Raw genomic sequence first — 19586 nt, 5'->3', positions numbered from 1 at the left:
CGCGTGCCCGAGGATTGCGTGCGCGATGTGCTTCGTCACGAATTCCGAAACACCGAGTGCTGAAAGGCTTAGCCGCATGTCCGAGGATTCCGCGTGTGAATCTTGGTCGCGAAGTCCGCATCGCCGATGCTCGGCATGCTTAGCCGCGAAGCTGAAACGTCCACAAGCGTAGGGATCGGCCACGCTACTTCGATGTCCGCGTAGCGCCCGTTTTGACACGTCGAGATTACGGCGAGTGGAGACGTCCAGACTCGCGAGGTGCAAAGAGCCGAGCAGACGACGCGAACACCGGACGAATGGCGAACCGCGCTGGAGTCACGTGGCGGGTGCGGCCAATCGCATACTCCGGCACAACCTTCACTCATTTGCTTTTTGCGCGCTTGTTTCTGTATGGAGGAGATCGCTGAAGCGGCAAATTTGAAGACGGAGAAACGCGCTTTCCAACGAGACCAAGATGCTCGGTCGCGCCGTTCCGGAGATATTGTGGCTTGAAAAACGATGTTCTTTCTTGATTTCCGCGAGATTTTCCGCCATCTTGGCTGATAAAACGAACTTTCAGAGCACTTCTAAGCGGTTTACAGTGATGATATTTGGGTATCAGATAGAAGGAAGGTTATAGAAACTGAAAATGTGATTTTCAAAAATCGATTTTCTGGCAATATTTCGCGATGCGAAAGCCGCGTCCCTTAAGAACTGTTGGTGGCTCCTCAGGGTGCATTCCTCTTTCAGTCTTGTTAGACTGATGAACTGTGACGTTCTCATGTAAATGCCGTAAATAAACCCATATTCATCGTTCCCGATGAGAACAAGTATTTCCGTTCAACAAGGTCCCCGGCTAGCGTGGATAAGTTGGACGACGGCATAGGCCAGCTACCATTTACTTCATGCCCGACTCCAACCATTACAGCGTACACCCGTCCGCTGATTCGGTATTCCGTTCACAGTAACACGTTTACGCATCAGGTAAAACTCCACAGCGGTAGTTGCGCCATCGTGCAGAGGCTTATTGACATTCCTTGTAGATGGCGACCAGCCAGCTGGTCGGCAAGCTGAGCAGTGACTCCCATCGATTACAAAATCGTAAGCAAGGACCGCTGACGGCGCAGCGTATAAAGAGCTTTCACGTTAAGCAGCTAAAACAACTGCAATAAATTGTTTCGGAATGTAAATATTATGCTTTGAGCAAAAAAGACAAAAATTTTGAGATACTAACAGACATATATCGTTCAAATAAAACGAGGTTTATTTATTTACCCTAAGGTCCTTTGGGGTGGTTACATGGTTGAACAGGACCAGAATCTGAAGTTACGGCTGAAATCGAGAAATAAAACAAAGAAAAAGAAAGCACACAGTGCAGGGCTATACATTGGTCGCAGTTAAGGAATTTCCAAGCGAACATTTTTGTGCATACGCATTTGCTGCTACACTTTGTACGTCTAAGAAATTTGCGAAAGTATCGAAGTATATCTTAGATACAAATCGAAGGTATCGTATCGGATACAATAATTGCGGTAGGATACTGTATCTGTATCTCAAATACTTGTTTCCAGAGTATCTTGTATCGTACCACGATATAATTGCAAAGTATCTTTGTCCAGCCCTGACCCTAGTGCGCGCTTGTTTATCCAGGGACCTTAGTGCGCAGTCACATGGTATTTTTCATATTTCGCGGGCTCTCTCCATTTTCCGGAAAAAAGTAAACGCACAATGTGTACCTTGCAGGAAAAGAAACACCTCATTGTGACGTGTCTTATGATTCTCTACAACCGCCTAATTGACATCTTCACGATTAGAACAATAATAGAGAGTTTTAGAATAGGGGCCCCAAACATTTTGGGGCCCCAAAGAAATAGCGTCGAAGCCACTGCGCATGCGCGGGACGCAAACTGCGTTTGGGTTATGCGTTGGTAACGCTATTTCACCAATTTAGCGGGAGCTCAAATAGCGTTCCTATGGCGTTCCCAAAAGCTTTGCGTCAACAAACATGGCGGCACCCATCGAAGCGACGGCTCTAACCTAGCACCAAAGTGGGTTCGATTCGCGGTAATGCGTGAAGTTCGCAAGCTAGGAGAAGTGACTGCAGTTATCGCTTTCTCTCAACTAGCGTGTGTTATGAAGATTGATTCATTAGACGCCGCTGATTCCGAATTCGAGTGTGGATTTTATGGCTCGTAGGCCTAACACGGCTAAGCTTGGCTGGTGAAGGCACGTAAAGTTGGTTTTGTTGCTCCAAACTAAGCACAACTAATTGTTTGCTGCATGAAGAATAACCTCTAAATTGTAATTAAACGCGAATACACGCAAGTCAAAATTGCTATTCATATCTTAAGATGGTATATTTTATTTAATTATTTTTAATCGTTTTTCTTAGACGCCGTAGTGGCGCTGTCAGCGCAAGACGCTTAAAACCCCTCAACTCCCAAAGTAGCGCCATTGACTTCCCTCCTCCTCCGCTCGGCGTGGCCTCGACGGTGGCGCCGCTGGCGGTGGGCCAGCCGTAGCAGACGACGGCTACGGGAGGAAATCAGAGGAAAAGTTTGTTCGAGCCCTGCGGAGCAGTTTTTTCAATCGACATCTTTCTTCGTGAGTCGGTAACTGGCCTTTAGAATTTCGTGTTGGAATTGCGGAAGAAATAGAGAAAAGGACCATTATTCAAAGCGTAAAGCGCGCGACGTTGAGAGTTCGTGTTGCTGAAACACGACGCAAGCACGCGGTGTACTCAAACACGGGCGTAATTACCAAAGCTTGAGGTGTTGACAGCGTGAAAATATGTGTACTTGGTTTCGTAGGTTGATTTAGCTACCTGCAGGATACTTTTGTTCGGCCGACGCGTGAGAGATTGCTGACCGCACACAGCCTGAATGGCTGTGTGCGGTCAGCAATGCCTGGCAACAGGGCCGATTTTTTCATTGCGGGTGCTTTGGTAATCGTGACGATAGATTGTTTTTTTTTTTTACAAGTACTGCTCCAGGAGGGCACATGTAATGGCTAACGGAGGCCTCTGAAGAACACATGACATTACAATAATGCAGGCGTCGCAGGGAGTGTTCGCATACTAAAATTGGAGGACGCTTAAGCTTCGCCTTGAAGAGTGAAACGCGACAGCGTTCCCGTCGACCCGCCAAGGGGTGTAAGACAATGCGCTACGGCGCAGCGATCACTTACGAGGCGCCCCGCATCGGACTTTGCACCCACCAATCACGCGGTGAGGGTCGAGCAACGCAGCGTTCGGCGCGGCAACGAAACGTGCGCCTGAGCAAGCGGAACGAACCAAAGGACTCGGTGTCTCGGAGGGGGAAACGATCTACGCCAGCCAAACGTCGTGATCGGCACGGGCAGAGAGATATATAGATAGTGATCTAAAGAAAGCAAGGACGCTTGATTCTGCAACCCGTGAGAGAGCACGGCGAAGCGTCGTCAGGGGAGAGGGAGTCGGGGCCGCGACGCGCCTCGCAGCGGTCCCCGCACAGCCCCAATGCGCGCGTGGCGCGCCATCTGTCGGGGCAGCGCCGTACATTGAAAGGAGGGAGTCTTCTGTGTTTGCCGCAAGATGGCTCTGCGTGTGCGGAAAGCGCAGAAGAAACGTAGCGGAAACGTACTTCGCTACTGGTGTAACTGCAACTTCTGTAAGTTACATGCTCATAATTACCGATATACACCGCAGTATAACTTTGTACGGCACATTTCTAAGACAACACCGCATTCACGCGTTAAAATTGGCTGTCCGCGATCTTATACCCCCTTGGCATGCACAGGCTTCGGCGAGCCCCATCAAGCCCTGGTTCTAGCTTTGGTGTTCCCGTTGCCGCTTTGGTGCCCTGGAGGCGCCGTCAATAATACGAAATAATGACAAAATGTTACAACTAGTAAATAACATATATTGAAGAAATACAATCGCGCCGAGGCGCCAACTTCTAAAGCAGCGCTAGCGCGCCCACGCGAGTATTATGAAACGCCAACGAGGAATTTACCGGCCCACATATGACTCTTCGATCAAAGTGCACGTTAAACATCCCCAGGCGAGCTAGATAAAGTTATCCGGCGCCATCCACTACGACCTGCATCCTACCTTTAGTCGGACGGACGGAAAAAACTTTAATGGAAAAAGGACCTGCGAGGTTGCCAGCCCGGGCTCAGGCCACCCGGGCATTGTGTGCGGTGAGGCATAGCCTTTCCACCGCTGCCCGGGCCCGCTGGATAGCCCATAATTGGTCGTTTAGTTCTGAGCTAGTCAGAGCGCTTAGCCATCGCTCCTCGAGAAGGTCCGGTTCTATGTTGTCCTCTACGTATACTGAACTGTCGCTTCGGAACGTTAAAAACGTTAATCACCACAAACCACATCAACACATGCGGCAGTAGATTCGAAGCTAAAAGACTGCATCGTAAGTCCTATTGAGCCTTGCAAAAGCGTCGAGAATGTGGTAACTTCTGGTGGAGCTCAAAACACACCCGGAATAAAGTCGCTTTTATGTCACAGGCCAGCTGCAGATGCGTGCATTTCACCGCAAGACGAAACTACATGAAACAAAGAGAGCACATTCGAAAAAAAAAGTCAAACAACGCGCTAAAAACCACGCAGAGCATGAACACACACTTTTTCGAAGCGGAAGGCGTGAACTAGGCTCGAAATAAGAGGTTGTGAGTAGCCGTGGCCCTTACTTCACTAAGCCGTGCGTTCTTTGCCACTTCCTCGAAGTCAGCCCGCCCGATCCTGCGAATCCACACTTCTTTTTGCGTTGCGCCCGTCGGACGGCAAAGCAAAAAGCTTTTTGCCTTCGCTGTGTCTGTTGCGGCAACTGAAGGCGCAGCAGCATGGCACCACAATTAAGTTCTCGGCTCTACACATTCTATTACGCTAACGCACTCCGTCAGTCCGCCTGCCGTACTTTCGTCGCGCAGGCCCAACAATGGAGTTCGGCCAAAGCCACCTAGAAAAAAATGTAAGGCCTCCGCATCACCTCCTCTCCCCTGTCAATACGTCACGAGAGTCGGATGGTAGCGGTGGATGGGGGAGCGCTGCGTTTCTAGAACGCGGCGCGCGTTCTGAAAACAAATTTTCTCCGTGGCAGCAACGCTAGAGCGGCAACGCGTGGAGCATTTGCTTGGTGGCTTTGGTGGGGCATGCTGCACCGTAAACGCGATTGCTTTTCTTCGATTGTGCGTGGTTCGTCGTACACGGAAGCGCAACGATGTCTGGCTGTTGCGCGCCAAACTGCAAGTCCAATTATGACGGAGGACAAAGTGTCCGAGTGCACAAGTTCCCATCTTACCGAGCCACTCGGGAAGCATGGACGAGAGCAGTTGCTCGGAAAGACTTCTCGCCAACGAAGTACACAGTGGTAAGTATTTCTTCTCTCTATTGTTATTCTGGGTTTCCAGACGAATAGGTATCGTCAGCATAGTGCGCAATGCATTCGTGCACGCGTGCACAATAGATGGGTCTCTGCACCTGTCGACGCGCTTGTAAATTCAACGTTTTCGTCGTGCTTCATACCTGTAACGGCTTGTTTTTTTTTTTTTTTTTATTTCAGCTCTGTGAAAAGCATTTCTTGCCATCGGATTACTTGAAGACGACATCTTACACGGACGTCAAGACAGGAAAAGTGGTCGAAGTTGCTATGAAAAACATCCGTCTGAAGAAAACTGCAGTTCCGAGCTTGTTTCCCAATTGCCCTGCCTATTTATCGCGTCCGCAAGCCTGCGTTCGAGAAGCGCCGGGTGCCAAAAGAGCACGCTTGGAAGCCACATATTTGCAAAAAGCAATAATGCTTTCTCAGCAAACCCAAGCAGAAGAGGATGCCAAAAATCTGGTTGGTAGCTTTGCGGACTTGCTGAAGGCCTTGCCAAGCTTTCAGTGTTCGGACTTCTGGACAGTTTTGAACAAGGGCTCCAAGGTTTTCTTTTTGGACTTGTCGCTACAATTTGCTCCTGCAGTCCGTACTTCGGTGATCGTGTCCACAGACCTGCGCGTCGAAGAATTTTTTTGTGAAACGGGTGTGAGGAAGTGTGGTGATGTTTTAGTTCCTGAAAAGCTGTGCGACTTGAGAGATTTGAAAAGTGTGTTACACATGATCGAACAGACACGTAAGGATATCAGCATTGAGCGTTCTGAAAAGGCCCGTCATCTACTGACATTGGTTTCGACAATGCTAGAGGAAGTAAGTGGAAAACATTTCGCATACGAGTTGCAAGAATGGCATTTGGAAGTGCTTAAATTCTTGAAGAGTCAAGTTGATCTTGTTTTGAATGATGCTGGCCGATATCCCCCCGATTTATTGGTTTTTGCTAGCCTTTTGTTCACAATTTCACCTCATGCATATAGATTCCTGAGAAGTTCGATGAAGCTTAAGATGCCGCATCCTGATACGATCAGAAGACTGTGTTCATCGTACGATGTACGCCCTGAAACGGAGCAGCAAGAATGTAGCTTTCTTTCCTATGCAAAGCGTATTGTAAGCACATATAAAGAGCATGAAAAGACTGTAACGTTAATGATTGATGAGATTCACCTTCAATCATTTTTTGATTACAACGCTGGGTTGGTTACTGGTGCTGCGGTAAATTCATCGACTGCAGCAAAAACTGCCCACGTATTTATGATACAGAGCCTGCTTTCTTCAAACAAGGATGTTGTACACATCCTTCCTATGGCACAAATCGATGCTAAAGCGCTGCACGACTTCCTTCGGAAGATTGTTCTTGATCTAGAGGCATCTGGTTTTAGAATAATCGCAGTGATCTTGGACAATAACTCCATGAACAGAAAAGCCATGTCCTACTTCGCTAAGCCGGCAAGTGTCAGCATTGTTTACCAGCATCCTGCTGACCCATCACGACCCCTGTTTTTTGTGGTGGACCCAGTTCACATACTAAAGTGTATAAGAAATAACTGGCTGAATCAAAGAAACATTGGCAAATGCATGTACGTACTTTCCTGAACTGAAGAGTGATGAGGCTGAACCAAAGATACTTACAGCATCTTTCAAGGTATTATGCCAGCTGCACGAAGCTGAAAAGCATGAGCTCTTGAAACTAGCACCAACGCTCACTTTGAAGGCACTGAACCCCTCAAACATGGAACGGCAGAACGTTAAACTGGCCTTACAGATTTTTAACTCATCTACTGTTGCTGCTCTCAGTGTTGCAACGTTCCAGCATGCAAAGGAAACCTCTCAATATGTCGACACCATTTTGACTTGGTGGAACATTGTTAACGTCAAGACGCCAACAAAAGGACAGCGGTTGCGAGATCAATTGCAAGGTCCAATAGTTTCATCGTCATGTCCTCAACTACAATTCTTAGAGAGAATAGTTCAATGGCTTGATCACTGGAGAAGCCTCGAACATGACAATGGCCGCTTGACACGTGAAACGCACATAGCTTTCAGCCACACTACCCATGCCTTGCACGAACTTGCCATATACTGTCTCAAAGAGCTTCATTTCGAGTATGTTCTTTTGGGCAAATTTCAAACTGATAGCTTAGAGGATCGCTTTGGAAAGTACCGGCAATTGTCTGGTGCCAATTACCACGTGTCTACAAGGCAGATATACGAATCTGAAAACAAATTGCGTTTGCAGAAGGTTCTGGACCTGCCAGATTTGGACATTCTACTACCACCGAGCGCGAACACGTTGGAGACAAGTGTACATTCAGGAAACGGCCAGTTTCAAGTCACTGTGACCGACTCCGACATTGAGAAAAAAGACGTCAAGGCTACCGGCACTAATCTATGTTGCCGGCTATTGTGCCCATGCAGCTCTAAAAAAGCTGACATGCGCATCTTGCAGTGAAAGCCTTGTGATGCAAGACGTCGATCTAGATGACCCTGAGAATGCATTAATCACGAAGATGACAAGGGGTGGCCTGAAGTTTCCACGAGCAGTTGTAGTTAATGCTGTACTCTTTACTGAAATTATATTGGACAAGCTCAGGACACCAGAATATGCCGTACGATTTTTCAGCCTTCCTAGGCAGAAAGATACTCTTGTCGCCTTGTATTCGCTACCCTTCATGATTTTGAGGATGTCGATGTGTGTGAATTCGGTCATCCTGCACAGGAGGTAATGGGGCATGTTGTAAGTGCTGCAGCGAATACACTGCTGAACAACTTGTGCCGCACAGAAAACGACAAATTACGCAACGCCAAGAACGACCGAAAATTGCAGACCTTTAAGGCCTGAGTGTTTCTCATTATTTATTTTTTATTCATGAAGCTCTGTTTTGTTGAACATCTACGTATCTTTGTGTTGACAGAACCCTTGTAAAAACAACCCTGTGGCGTAGCTAGGACTTATTTGCCTACATTATCAAAATTTAAACCCTGCATTTTGGCCAAATCAAATGTTATTTGAGTGCATTGTGCTACCTGTTTATGATTCGAACTCTCCATGCTACCGCAATCCATTAATTGCATGTTTTCCTTTAGGACTGAGAGTAGGCCTCTCGTTTTTTACTTACTTTTCACCATTATCTCAGTATTTTATGAAGACCAATAAGGCCTGCAAACAAGGCGGGTGGAAATAAAATAACCACAAGAAATGGTACAACAAAGACGGAAGCTTATTCTATTTGAGATTTAGTTGTGCGTAACTCTATAATGATAAAATTTTCACAATAAAATTAACCTCGATATTTGTGTGTCTAGCGAGGACTGTTTTACGCAATGCAAGAGTGAGAATGATAACTGTATATGGAAGATTTAAAATGTTTGTTTCTGAATGCAGTTCATATCATTTGCGAATAAAGTATTGTCACGTGGTAGTGACGGTGAAGAAAGAAGCAGTACGGTGGAATACAAAACTAGCTTTTATTGGGCGAACCTGTGCCCACAAAACAGGCTACACTTATAGCACAACGAAAGCGGCGAACACAGTCGGCGATCGTCGAAAATCTGATCAGCGGGTCAAGCGCGTCGGCTTTTATAGAGCAGTCATCGAATGTTCCAGACTAAACGTTGGGACCCGCGTGTCTTCCACAAAGTTCTACACCATTCGTGTCACGCGATGAAATCTGATAACACAAGGTTCGGCGACAACGGACACGCGGATAGAAGCGTCGATAACTTTCCAGAAACGTCGGATACATGCAGGCGCATCCCTGGCTGTGCGATTACAGTTGTTAAGCGGCGAAACGTGGTTGCCCGATAAAGATAAGTACACGTGTCATTACCCCCCTCTTAAAAAGCATCGACCCGATGCTGCTAACAAACGAAAGTAACAAAGAAAAGCACTCGTAGCAAAGAAAACAACAAACTAAGGAAGTTCATTAGCGTCCGTAAAATGGTTTAAGGCGCACCACGTGGACCACTTCAGATCGTGCGCGGCGCCGCTGTGAGTGCGAAATGCCGTCTGGCACGACCTCATAGTCTAGTGCGCCAATACGTCGGATGACCTTGTAGGGTCCGAAATAGCGTCGCAGCAGCTTCTCACTGAGTCCTCGCGGGCGTATCGGGGTCCATACCCAAACACGGCCGCCGGGCTGGTACTCGACGAAGCGTCGTCGGAGGTTGTAGTGTCGGCTGTCGGTACGCTGCTGGGTCTTGATCCGTAGGCGGGCGAGCTGTCGGGCTTCTTCGGCGCGCTGGAGATAGGTAGCGACGTCAAGATTCTCCTCGTCAGTGACGTGCGGCAGCATGGCGTCGAGCGTCGTCGTCGGGTTCCTGCCGTAAACCAACTTGAATGGCGTGATCTGTGTTGTTTCTTGCACCGCCGTGTTGTAGGCGAAGGTGACATACGGCAGGACCGCGTCCCACGTCTTGTGCTCGACGTCGACGTACATTGCTAGCATGTCGGCGAGGGTCTTGTTCAGGCGCTCCGTGAGACCATTCGTCTGCGGATGGTAGGCAGTTGTCCTCCTGTGGCTCGTCTGGCTGTACTGCAGAATGGCTTCGGTGAGCTCTGCTGTAAAAGCCGTTCCTCTGTCGGTGATGAGGACTTCTGGGGCACCATGTCGCAGCAGGATGTTCTCGACGAAAAATTTCGCCACTTCGGCTGCGCTGCCTTTTGGTAGAGCTTTGGTTTCAGCAAAGCGGGTGAGATAGTCCGTCGCCACGACTATCCACTTATTTCCGGTTATTGACGTCGGAAAGGGTCCCAACAAGTCCATCCCGATCTGCTGGAATGGTCGGCAAGGAGGCTCGATTGGCTGTAGTAATCCGGCTGGCCTTGTCGGCGGTGTCTTGCGTCGCTGACAGTCTCGGCATGTTCTGACATAACGGGTGACGTCGGCGGTCAGGCGCGGCCAATAATACTTTTCTTGTATCCTCGATAGTGTCCGGGAAAATCCGAGGTGTCCAGCGGTCGGATCGTCATGTAGGGCGTGCAATACTTCTGGACGAAGTCCTGACGGGACAACAAGAAGGTAATTGGCGCGGACTGGTGAGAAGTTCTTCTTCACGAGTAGACTGTCTTGAAGCGTGAAGGAAGATAATCCGCGCTTAAATGCCCTGGGAACAACGTCGGTGTGCCCTTCCAAATAATCGACGAGGCCTTTAAGTTCCAGGTCCGCTCGTTGTTGTTCGGCGAAGTCTTCCGCGCTTATTATTCCAAGGAAGGCGTTGTCATCCTCGTCATCTTGCGGCGGCGGGTCAATGGGGGCGCGTGATAGGCAATCGGCGTCTGAGTGTTTTCGTCCGGACTTGTATGTTACAGTGATGTCGTATTCTTGTAGTCTCAGGCTCCACCGTGCCAACCGTCCTGAGGGATCCTTTAAATTCGCTAGCCAACACAAGGCGTGATGGTCGCTGACGACTTTGAATGGCCTGCCATATAGGTAAGGGCGAAATTTCGCTGTAGCCCAAACGATGGCGAGGCATTCCTTTTCGGTTGTAGAATAATTGCCTTCCGCTTTTGACAACGACCGGCTAGCGTAAGCTATCACGTGTTCATGTCCATCTTTTCTCTGGACCAGGACGGCGCCGAGGCCTAGGCTACTGGCGTCAGTGTGGATTTCGGTATCGGCGTGCTCGTCGAAGTGCGCAAGTACGGGCGGCGACTGCATGCGTCGTTTGAGTTCTTGAAATGCGTCGGCCTGCGGCGTTTCACACTTGAACTCGACGTCACATTTAGTTAGCTGCGTCAGCGGCTCAGCGATGCGTGAAAAGTTCTTGACAAATCGCCTGTAGTAGGCACACATGCCAAGAAATCTACGCACTGCCTTCTTGTCGATGGGCTGTGGGAACTTTGCTATGGCAGCTGTCTTCTGCGGGTCGGGGCGGACTCCAGATTTGCTGATGACGTGGCCTAAAAATAGAAGCTCCTCGTAAGCGAAGCGGCACTTTTCCGGCTTCAGAGTAAGTCCTGATGACCTGATGGCCTCTAGTACTGTTGCCAGCCGCCTAAGGTGAACGTCGAAATTTCCGGCGAAGACGACGACGTCATCCAAGTATACGAGACAGGTCTGCCACTTCAATCCTGCTAAAACCGTGTCCATCACGCGCTGGAACGTTGCAGGCGCCGAGCACAGTCCGAATGGCATAACCTTGAACTCGTAGAGGCCGTCTGGGGTGATGAAGGCGGTCTTTTCGCGATCTCTTTCGTCGACTTCTATTTGCCAATAGCCAGACTTGAGGTCCATGGACGAGAAGTATTTAGCGTTGCAGAGCCGATCCAATGCGTCGTCTATCCGTGGGAGGGGGTATACGTCCTTCTTTGTGATCTTGTTCAGACGACGATAATCGACGCAGAAACGTAGGGTTCCGTCCTTTTTCTTTACCAGAACAACAGGGGATGCCCACGGGCTTTTTGACGGCTGGATGATGTCGTCGCGCAACATTTCGTCGACTTGTTCTCTTATAGCTTCACGTTCTCGCGCCGAAACTCGGTAAGGGCTCTGACGGAGTGGTCGAGCGCATTCCTCGGTGATTATGCGATGCTTGGCGACTGGTGTTTGTCGAATCCTCGATGACGTCGAAAAGCAGCCTTTGTATCGTCGGAGCAGACTTCTGAGCTGCTGTTGCTTAATCATAGGGAGATTTGGATTAATGTCGTAGTCTGGTTCGGGAACCATGGTCGTCGGGGTAGATGCGGCGGAATCCGAGAGGACAAACGCATTACTTGTTTCCAGAATTTCCTCGATGTACGCGATCGTCGTGCCCTTGTTGATGTGCTTGAACTCCTGGCTGAAGTTTGTCAGCAACACTTCAGTTTTCCCTCCATGCAGTCGAGCGATCCCTCTTGCGACGCAAATTTCACGGTCTAGCAGTAGACGTTGGTCGCCTTCGATGACGCCTTCTACGTCAGCGGGTGTTTCGGTGGTGACCGAAATAACAATGCTGCAGCGAGGCGGGATGCTCACTTGATCTTCTAGCACACTCAAGGCGTGATGGCTACGAGGGCTCTCCGGCGGCATTGCTTTATCTTCCGACAGCGTTACTGACTTCGACTTCAGGTTGATGATTGCGCCGTGTTGGTCCAGGAAGTCCATACCGAGAATGACGTCTCGTGAACACTGTTGGAGGATAACGAAGGTGGCAGGGTAAGTCCGGTCATGAATGGTTATTCTTGCCGTGCAGATCCCAGTCGGCGTGATGAGGTGTCCTCCAGCGGTGCGAATCTGAGGGCCTTCCCATGCGGTCTTAACTTTCTTCAACTGGGCGGCGATGTGTCCACTCATTACGGAGTAATCGGCCCCTGTGTCGACTAAGGCAGTGATGCGTGGCCGTCGAGAAGCACGTCGAGGTCGGTTGTTCTTTGTCTGGCATTGCAGTTAGGTCTTGGCGTTGGATCACGGCTGCGTCGTGTTGAACTGAAGTTGGAACGTCGCGTCGTCAAGTCGTCTTTCGTCGGTGTAGTTTTGGCTTCCAGACTTCGTCGGGACGGCGGCGTGTCGTTATGTCGTCGAGATGGTCTCTTCGTCGTCTTCGTCGGCGGCGGAGGATCTTCGTCAGTTCGACGAACAGCAACCGCACCTCCATCGGTTGCTGCTTTTAGTTTTCCGGGTATGGGCTCGCAGAGCGGCCCCGGGCTGGGCCAGTGTATGGACGGCGCTGCGGCGACAGGTAGCGGCCTGGTGACGGCGAACGGGACGGTCGTCGAGAGTTCCACTGAGTGCCGGCTAGGTAATCGGCAATGTCACGTGGGCGCTCCCCAAGCTGTGGACGCGGCGCGTTGACGGCGAACCCTCTCAGTCCCATGTCGCGGTATGGGCATCGGCGGTACACATGGCCGGCTTCTCCGCAGTGATAGCAGAGCGGGCGGTGGTCGGGGGCTCGCCAAATGTCCGTCTTCCTCGCATAGGTGCGCTGGGCGACGGGTGGACGCGCTGGCGGTGGCGGCGGCGGACGACGGAATTGCGGTGTTGCAGGACCTTGGCGCGGTCGCGCAGGGGGGCCTTGACGGCGGGCGACGACGGCGGCGTAGGTCATTGCTTCCGGCTGCGGTGGTTCTGGTTGCACCTCAGGAACTCCAAGGGATCGGTGCACCTCTTCTTTCACGATGTCGGCGATAGAGGCCACTTGAGGCTGCGACGAAGGAAAGACCTTGCGCAGTTCTTCGCGCACAATGGCCCTGATGGTCTCGCGCAGATCGTCCGTGGCCAGTGATTGAATTCCTGCGTAGTGGGTAGAGCTTGTGCGGCGGTTGAATTGCCGGTTCCGCATTTCGAGTGTCTTCTCAATGCCGGTGGCCTCGCGAAGGAACTCTGCTACGGTCGTCGGTGGGCTTCGTACCATTGCGCCGAAAAGTTCTTCCTTCACACCACGCATGAGTAGGCGTACTTTCTTTTCCTCGGCCATATCCGGGTCGGCGTGGCGGAACAGACGGCTCATTTCTTCCGTAAAGATGGCAACGTTCTCATTTGGTAGCTGCACTCGGGCGTCCAGCATAGCTTCGGCCCTTTCCTTGCGCACGACGCTTGTAAAGGTGCGCAGGAAGCCGGTACGGAACAGGTCCCATGTTGTCAATGTCGACTCCCTGTTCTCGAACCACGTTCTCGCGGCGTCTTCTAGGGCGAAGTATACATGCCGCAACTTGTCGTCGGAGTCCCAGTTGTTGAAAGTCGCGATTCGCTCGTACGTCTCCAGCCAGGATTCCGGGTCTTCAGTTGCTGCTCCATGGAAGGTCGGTGGGTCCCGAGGTTGTTGCAGGACAACGGGGGTCGCTAGGGCAGCCATTGGGGTTGTCTTGGCCACGATCTTCTTGGTCTTCTCAGGTAGAAGTCCGTGTTCCGGGGGCAGCTGTTGTAGACGACGGCTTACTCGATGGTCCGTGACTACGTTGGTGCTCTCTTTACGGTCCGGGCTTGGATCACGGCTTGTCGGGGGCGTCCGGTACATGGACCAAAAGCACCTCCACCAGATGTCACGTGGTAGTGACGGTGAAGAAAGAAGCAGTACGGTGGAATACAAAACTAGCTTTTATTGGGCGAACCTGTGCCCACAAAACAGGCTACACTTATAGCACAACGAAAGCGGCGAACACAGTCGGCGATCGTCGAAAATCTGATCAGCGGGTCAAGCGCGTCGGCTTTTATAGAGCAGTCATCGAATGTTCCAGACTAAACGTTGGGACCCGCGTGTCTTCCACAAAGTTCTACACCATTCGTGTCACGCGATGAAATCTGATAACACAAGGTTCGGCGACAACGGACACGCGGATAGAAGCGTCGATAACTTTCCAGAAACGTCGGATACATGCAGGCGCGTCCCTGGCTGTGCGATTACAGTTGTTAAGCGGCGAAACGTGGTTGCCCGATAAAGATAAGTACACGTGTCAGTATATTCTGTGTCTTCAATATGCAGTTTTCCTCTTTCTTTCGTTCCGTCTAATGTTGAGTGCCTAAGCAGCATGCAGTTTCCTTGTCTTAGTCCCGACCAAACATCACAAGCACAATAAGGCAGGTCGTGTTGCGATACACGCAAAAAACAAAAATGTTGCCAATCAAGTAATCTAAGGAAGGTATGAAAGAATGCTGCTTTCTATGGTGGTGTTGACTGCGGTGAACCAGCGGCTCCCCCTTATTTTTTGCGTCAGCTATACGTGTCTTGCTTTCGAACCGAAGCATATGCATTTATAAGGTGCTGGCACTCTAAGGACAGCACTAATTTTCCCATGCCATAGTATCCGCGACGCGCAAAGAGACACCCTGCAAGCGCAACGAACCTAAGCGCGGAGACGGCGTCGACTGTCCGGCCCATCCGACTAGCGTGACGTCACACCGGCGTGCGGAGGCCTTACATTTTTTTCTAGGTGGCTTTGGTTTGGCGCGCGCTGGAAAGAAAAAAATATACAAAAGCGCGGCGCCTGCTCCGCGCTGGAAAAAAAAATATACAAAAGCGCGGCGCCTGCTTCCACGTGACACAGATTGGCCAATGGGGGAGCGCAGGGAGCTGGGGCGACAGGAGACGTGGAGGAGGACGCGCCAGGGTGAGCGGGGTGGCGGAAAACATAGGAAACTCTGTGGCGGAAAGATCTAAGAATGGCGCTACTTTTGAAAAATTGAGGGGCTTTAAAGACGCTATCTGCAAACGCAAAGCCCTATTCTAAAACTCTTCACTCCTGCGTGCCCCAACGCTAACACCTGCAAAGCTCTTTGGGGCCCCGAAATATTGGGGCCCCTATTCTAAAACTCTCTAATTAGGATTTTGTCACCGCTGCCCTCTGTGTCGTTTCGTCACCTAAAGCCTGTTTCACATGCAAGCGATTGAGCGAATGGAGCGAACAGCGGCGCGGCGCTGCGAAGCTTTTCGCGAGGTTTCGTTTCACATGCATTGCCGCCGCGCGTTTTCCGCCGCTGCGAATACCAATGTTGCTGGCAAAAAACGCGGGACTTTCAGCCAGTTTCGGTGATTTGCGACTACCAATATAAGCGTTGCTTTGTCCCTGATTCTCAAATTTTTATTTTATATATACATATCCTGCGCTTTAAGTATCTAAATCTTGCTTACTTTTTATATTTTGTGTTGTTTTTGTAAAAAGATGCGCATATGCGGCGCACAATCTCGCGAGCGGCTCGGTATTCTGGGATAATGGATGCTAGCGTGTGGACGGAGACTGAGATGGAGATGGATTTATGTGCGCCGCATGACGATTCCTACACGCATCTCCTTTTGCTCGAGGAGTACTGCCTTTTAAAAAAACGGAAAGCTTTGCTCGAACTCCGGGTTCCACGGCGTTGGTGGGTGAGACCCACCTGGGAGAATCGGAAGGAGGAATCCGAGTTCCACACCCCGGTGAGTTGTGTTTGCACAGAAATAGTTATCGTGTTGCTGGTACTTTACTCTGCAATATTTTCGTGCAGATGCCGCTGCTCATGAACGCTGACACGGAGTATTTTCAGAAGTACTGTAAGAGGTCGGCAGAAAAGTTTGAGGAGCTCCATGCCCTCGTTGAAGGGCCGCTTACGAAGCCCTTCGTTGTGCGGGAACCTATACGCCTCGTGCACCGCCTATAGAGGCGCCACTAAAAGCCACCTAGCGGGCGCTTCCAACAGTACATGCGGGAGCAGTAGCAGACGACAACCCTTTGCAGCAAGGATGGCTGAAGTTCGCGGCTGCGATTTCTCCTTTGTTCGGGTGCCAGGCTTCTTCTTCTGCGGTGACAGCTGTAGGGAAGATGCTGACCTCTGTGCGAGCGGGTATGAACACGATGTTACCGGTGTTTGGGACAACATGGTCCACATACGTGCAACGTTCATGTGTCCCGCAGACAAACGCCATGAACCCCATGTACATGACGTGGAGCTCATGTTGACTAGCCGATAAATTTTGTTGAGTGATGCGATCTCTCGATGGTTTTTTTTTTTTATTCTACCCTTGCCGCAATGCTGCTTCTGTACCTGAATAATAAGCACTCGTCGTTAGTGCAGACTTATATAAACAAATCCGCACGGTACAATCTCTGAATATGCCGTTGTGATTTTTCTGCCGATGAATACATGTGACATCGCCGAATAACTGCAGTCGAAGTCGCCTCAAGAAGAGTAATTGCCAATTTATTGATGGAAACGCGTACACTAGCCAACGAAGTCACCAAACACACGCGTTAATAAAAGCGCGTGTTAGTGCTGTACCGCCGATGCAATTCTGCTGCATACGCCGACGAACTACCGTCCCCGTGCAGTTTGTGCAATTTTAAGTTCCCCGAGGGAGCTCCTTGGAAACGTATAAAGCTAAAGACTGACTAACTCTTCAGTACTTTTTTATATTACTAGAGAGAGGTGCCACATGATATATTTAAAGGCAGAGCAGCGCTGGCGGCAAGGCCCGGTTTAGTCGTCTGCAGCGTAAGTATAAGAAAGAATTCAGTTGAGTACAAAACTCATATGCAAGAAGGGACTACGTTGTGAAACAAACAAATCACTCGGCGTGTTAAGTTTGCTCAGGCAGCATCGAGGTGTGATGACTTCCCAAACGGGACGCGAACTTTTCAGCGAGAAATGGAACAAAAATACCATGTGCAGCAGCTATTAGCAATTCTCGCCTTGAACTACCCATTTTCTAAACACATTTCCAAAAACGCAAACAATATCTAAGATGCCCTCGGGCGAAAAAAATAAGGCTGTTAAAGAAGCACTTCCTTGGTATCATTCCGATAAGACACAACGTGATTTATACCTTTTACAAACAAGGCCGGGTGAAAACTTCGCAGCTCAAAAGAATCGACAAGAGTTATGCATGGAGCAACTAGCAACAGTTAAACATGTTCGAAGCCACGCATTAAATAGATGTAAAAACATGCAGTGCGCGACAGCTGGTGCGAGGATTTACCGCGCCACATGAAACCAACAATCTCAGTTCTTGCGAACTTCAGTAGCTTTAACATACAACGCAATGCGCTCGTGCAATCGTGCTGCCTAGCTAGCGCAACGCGGTAAAGAAGCGGAAAAAAATATAAGCGGCAACCAGCATTCCGAACTTTAGCGAAATGCCTTTAAACTCATGCTGCACTGCAGACGAACTTCGTTGCTCACGCGTCTATGATCGAGTGAAAAAAAAAAAACACCGACGAGACAAAGGAAAGGATGAGAACAAGAAATTTCCCTTCGAAGCGACGATCCATTTTTGCTACCGTTGCTTCCGCTGATGAGGCTTTGCCGGGAATGATTAGAACCGTTTCGCCGGCACGTTTTCACCGGTATTTGAGTCCCCCAACCTGCAACAATTATTTTTCGACATTCCCTGAAGCTTTGGCCACCCCACACGTGCGAATGCTGTTGCCTATCTTGCTCTGAAGACGTGAATAAGACAGAGAAGCACGATCAACGACTCAACAAACCACGGCGCGCGCCAGGCTCCTCTCCCGCGTGTTCTGCGCAAGGCCGCCACCAGTGGCGCGTCCGTCGGCGTGCACGGCGCGTATACCGTCACGCGCACGACTTGACTCTCAGGTAGGTCGACCCGCCGTGGTTGCTCAGTAGCTATGGTGTTGGGCTGCTGAGCACGAGGTCGCGGGATCGAATCCCGGCCACGGCGGTCGCATTTCGATGGGGGCGAAATGCGAAAACACCCGTGTACTTAGGTTAAGTGCACGTTAAAGAACCCCAGGTGGTCGAAATTTCCGGAGTCCTCCACTACGGCGTGCCGCATAATCAGAAAGTGGTTTTGGCACGTAAAACCCCATAATTTTTTTTCAGGAGGTCGCCGCATTTCATTGATAAATCGATGACCCGAGTACGCCAAGCTATTACTTCTGAGCTTCCTTCCAGGTACATGGCATCGGGGATGCAAATTCAAGATATCGCCCTGGCATTCAGAGTGGGCATCTCAACAGCTGATATTATTATCCGCGAGACTTGCAAGGTGTTGTGGAAATTCTTCAGCCCATTTGTCTCAAGGTATGTCGTTGGCAGGAAGTGACCGTTTAGATGGAGGTGAAACGCTAGGCGCCCGCGTACTGTTCGATGGCAGTGCGCATTAAACCGGTCGAAATTAACCCCGAGCCCTTCACTACGGCGTCCCTCATAGCCCATGTCGCTTTAGGATGTTAAACGACCCCATACACTACAGTAATTTTTTCTCCCCATATGTGATGTAGGTAGCCTACATATTTAAGGATACTACAGGGATAAATTCATATACATAATGATTGCTTATTAATCATCACTGCATATTCTAAGAGATTTGTTTAAGAGCAGTTTAGCAATGAGCATCGTGTGAATTAGACACTGTCCACTCTATGTGCACATTGTAAATGACAATTAGGAAGCGCAAATTGCAAGAGAGCAAAGGGAGAACTGCATATCATGAATGTCCATTGTAATATTTCCAAAGGCACCTGTCCGTTTAAATACAAACTGAAGACAAAATAGGAAGCATGCGGATAGTGTTGAGAGTGTGAAGTCTCAAAGTATTGCATATGCTACAAGAGCTCAAGAGCAAGATCATGCAGTCTTCCCACCAACATGCACGTGGTTATATACTGTAATGATACCAGAATTATATGTGTGGTATGCACTCTTTGATTTGGAGTGTTTAGTGAATGGTTCCTAAGCTTACATGCCTCCCCCCTTTCAAAAAGAAAGAATAAGCTGTATGTGATCTGTTGCTTGAGGCATTAAGATTTTATCGAAGTGTATATGTTGCTCTGCTTGTCAGTTTGTACTACAAATAAATAGAACGAACTAAAGACAGGGACGTTAAATAACT

General features: G+C 49.7%; 1 long non-coding RNA gene across 1 annotated transcript; it reads left to right on the top strand.

Moving 5' to 3' along the window:
• Positions 1-15954: 15954 nt before the first annotated feature.
• Positions 15955-16722, top strand: LOC129382824 (uncharacterized). Its single transcript, XR_011895058.1, has 2 exons — positions 15955-16172; positions 16241-16722. It is a non-coding gene; the product is annotated as an uncharacterized lncRNA (long non-coding RNA).
• Positions 16723-19586: the final 2864 nt, after the last annotated feature.

This window comes from Dermacentor andersoni, chromosome 6 (assembly GCF_023375885.2).
Source record: "Dermacentor andersoni chromosome 6, qqDerAnde1_hic_scaffold, whole genome shotgun sequence".
In the NCBI taxonomy this organism is placed as follows: Eukaryota; Metazoa; Arthropoda; class Arachnida; order Ixodida; family Ixodidae; genus Dermacentor; species Dermacentor andersoni.
This window is presented reverse-complemented; position numbering and strand designations above follow the sequence as displayed.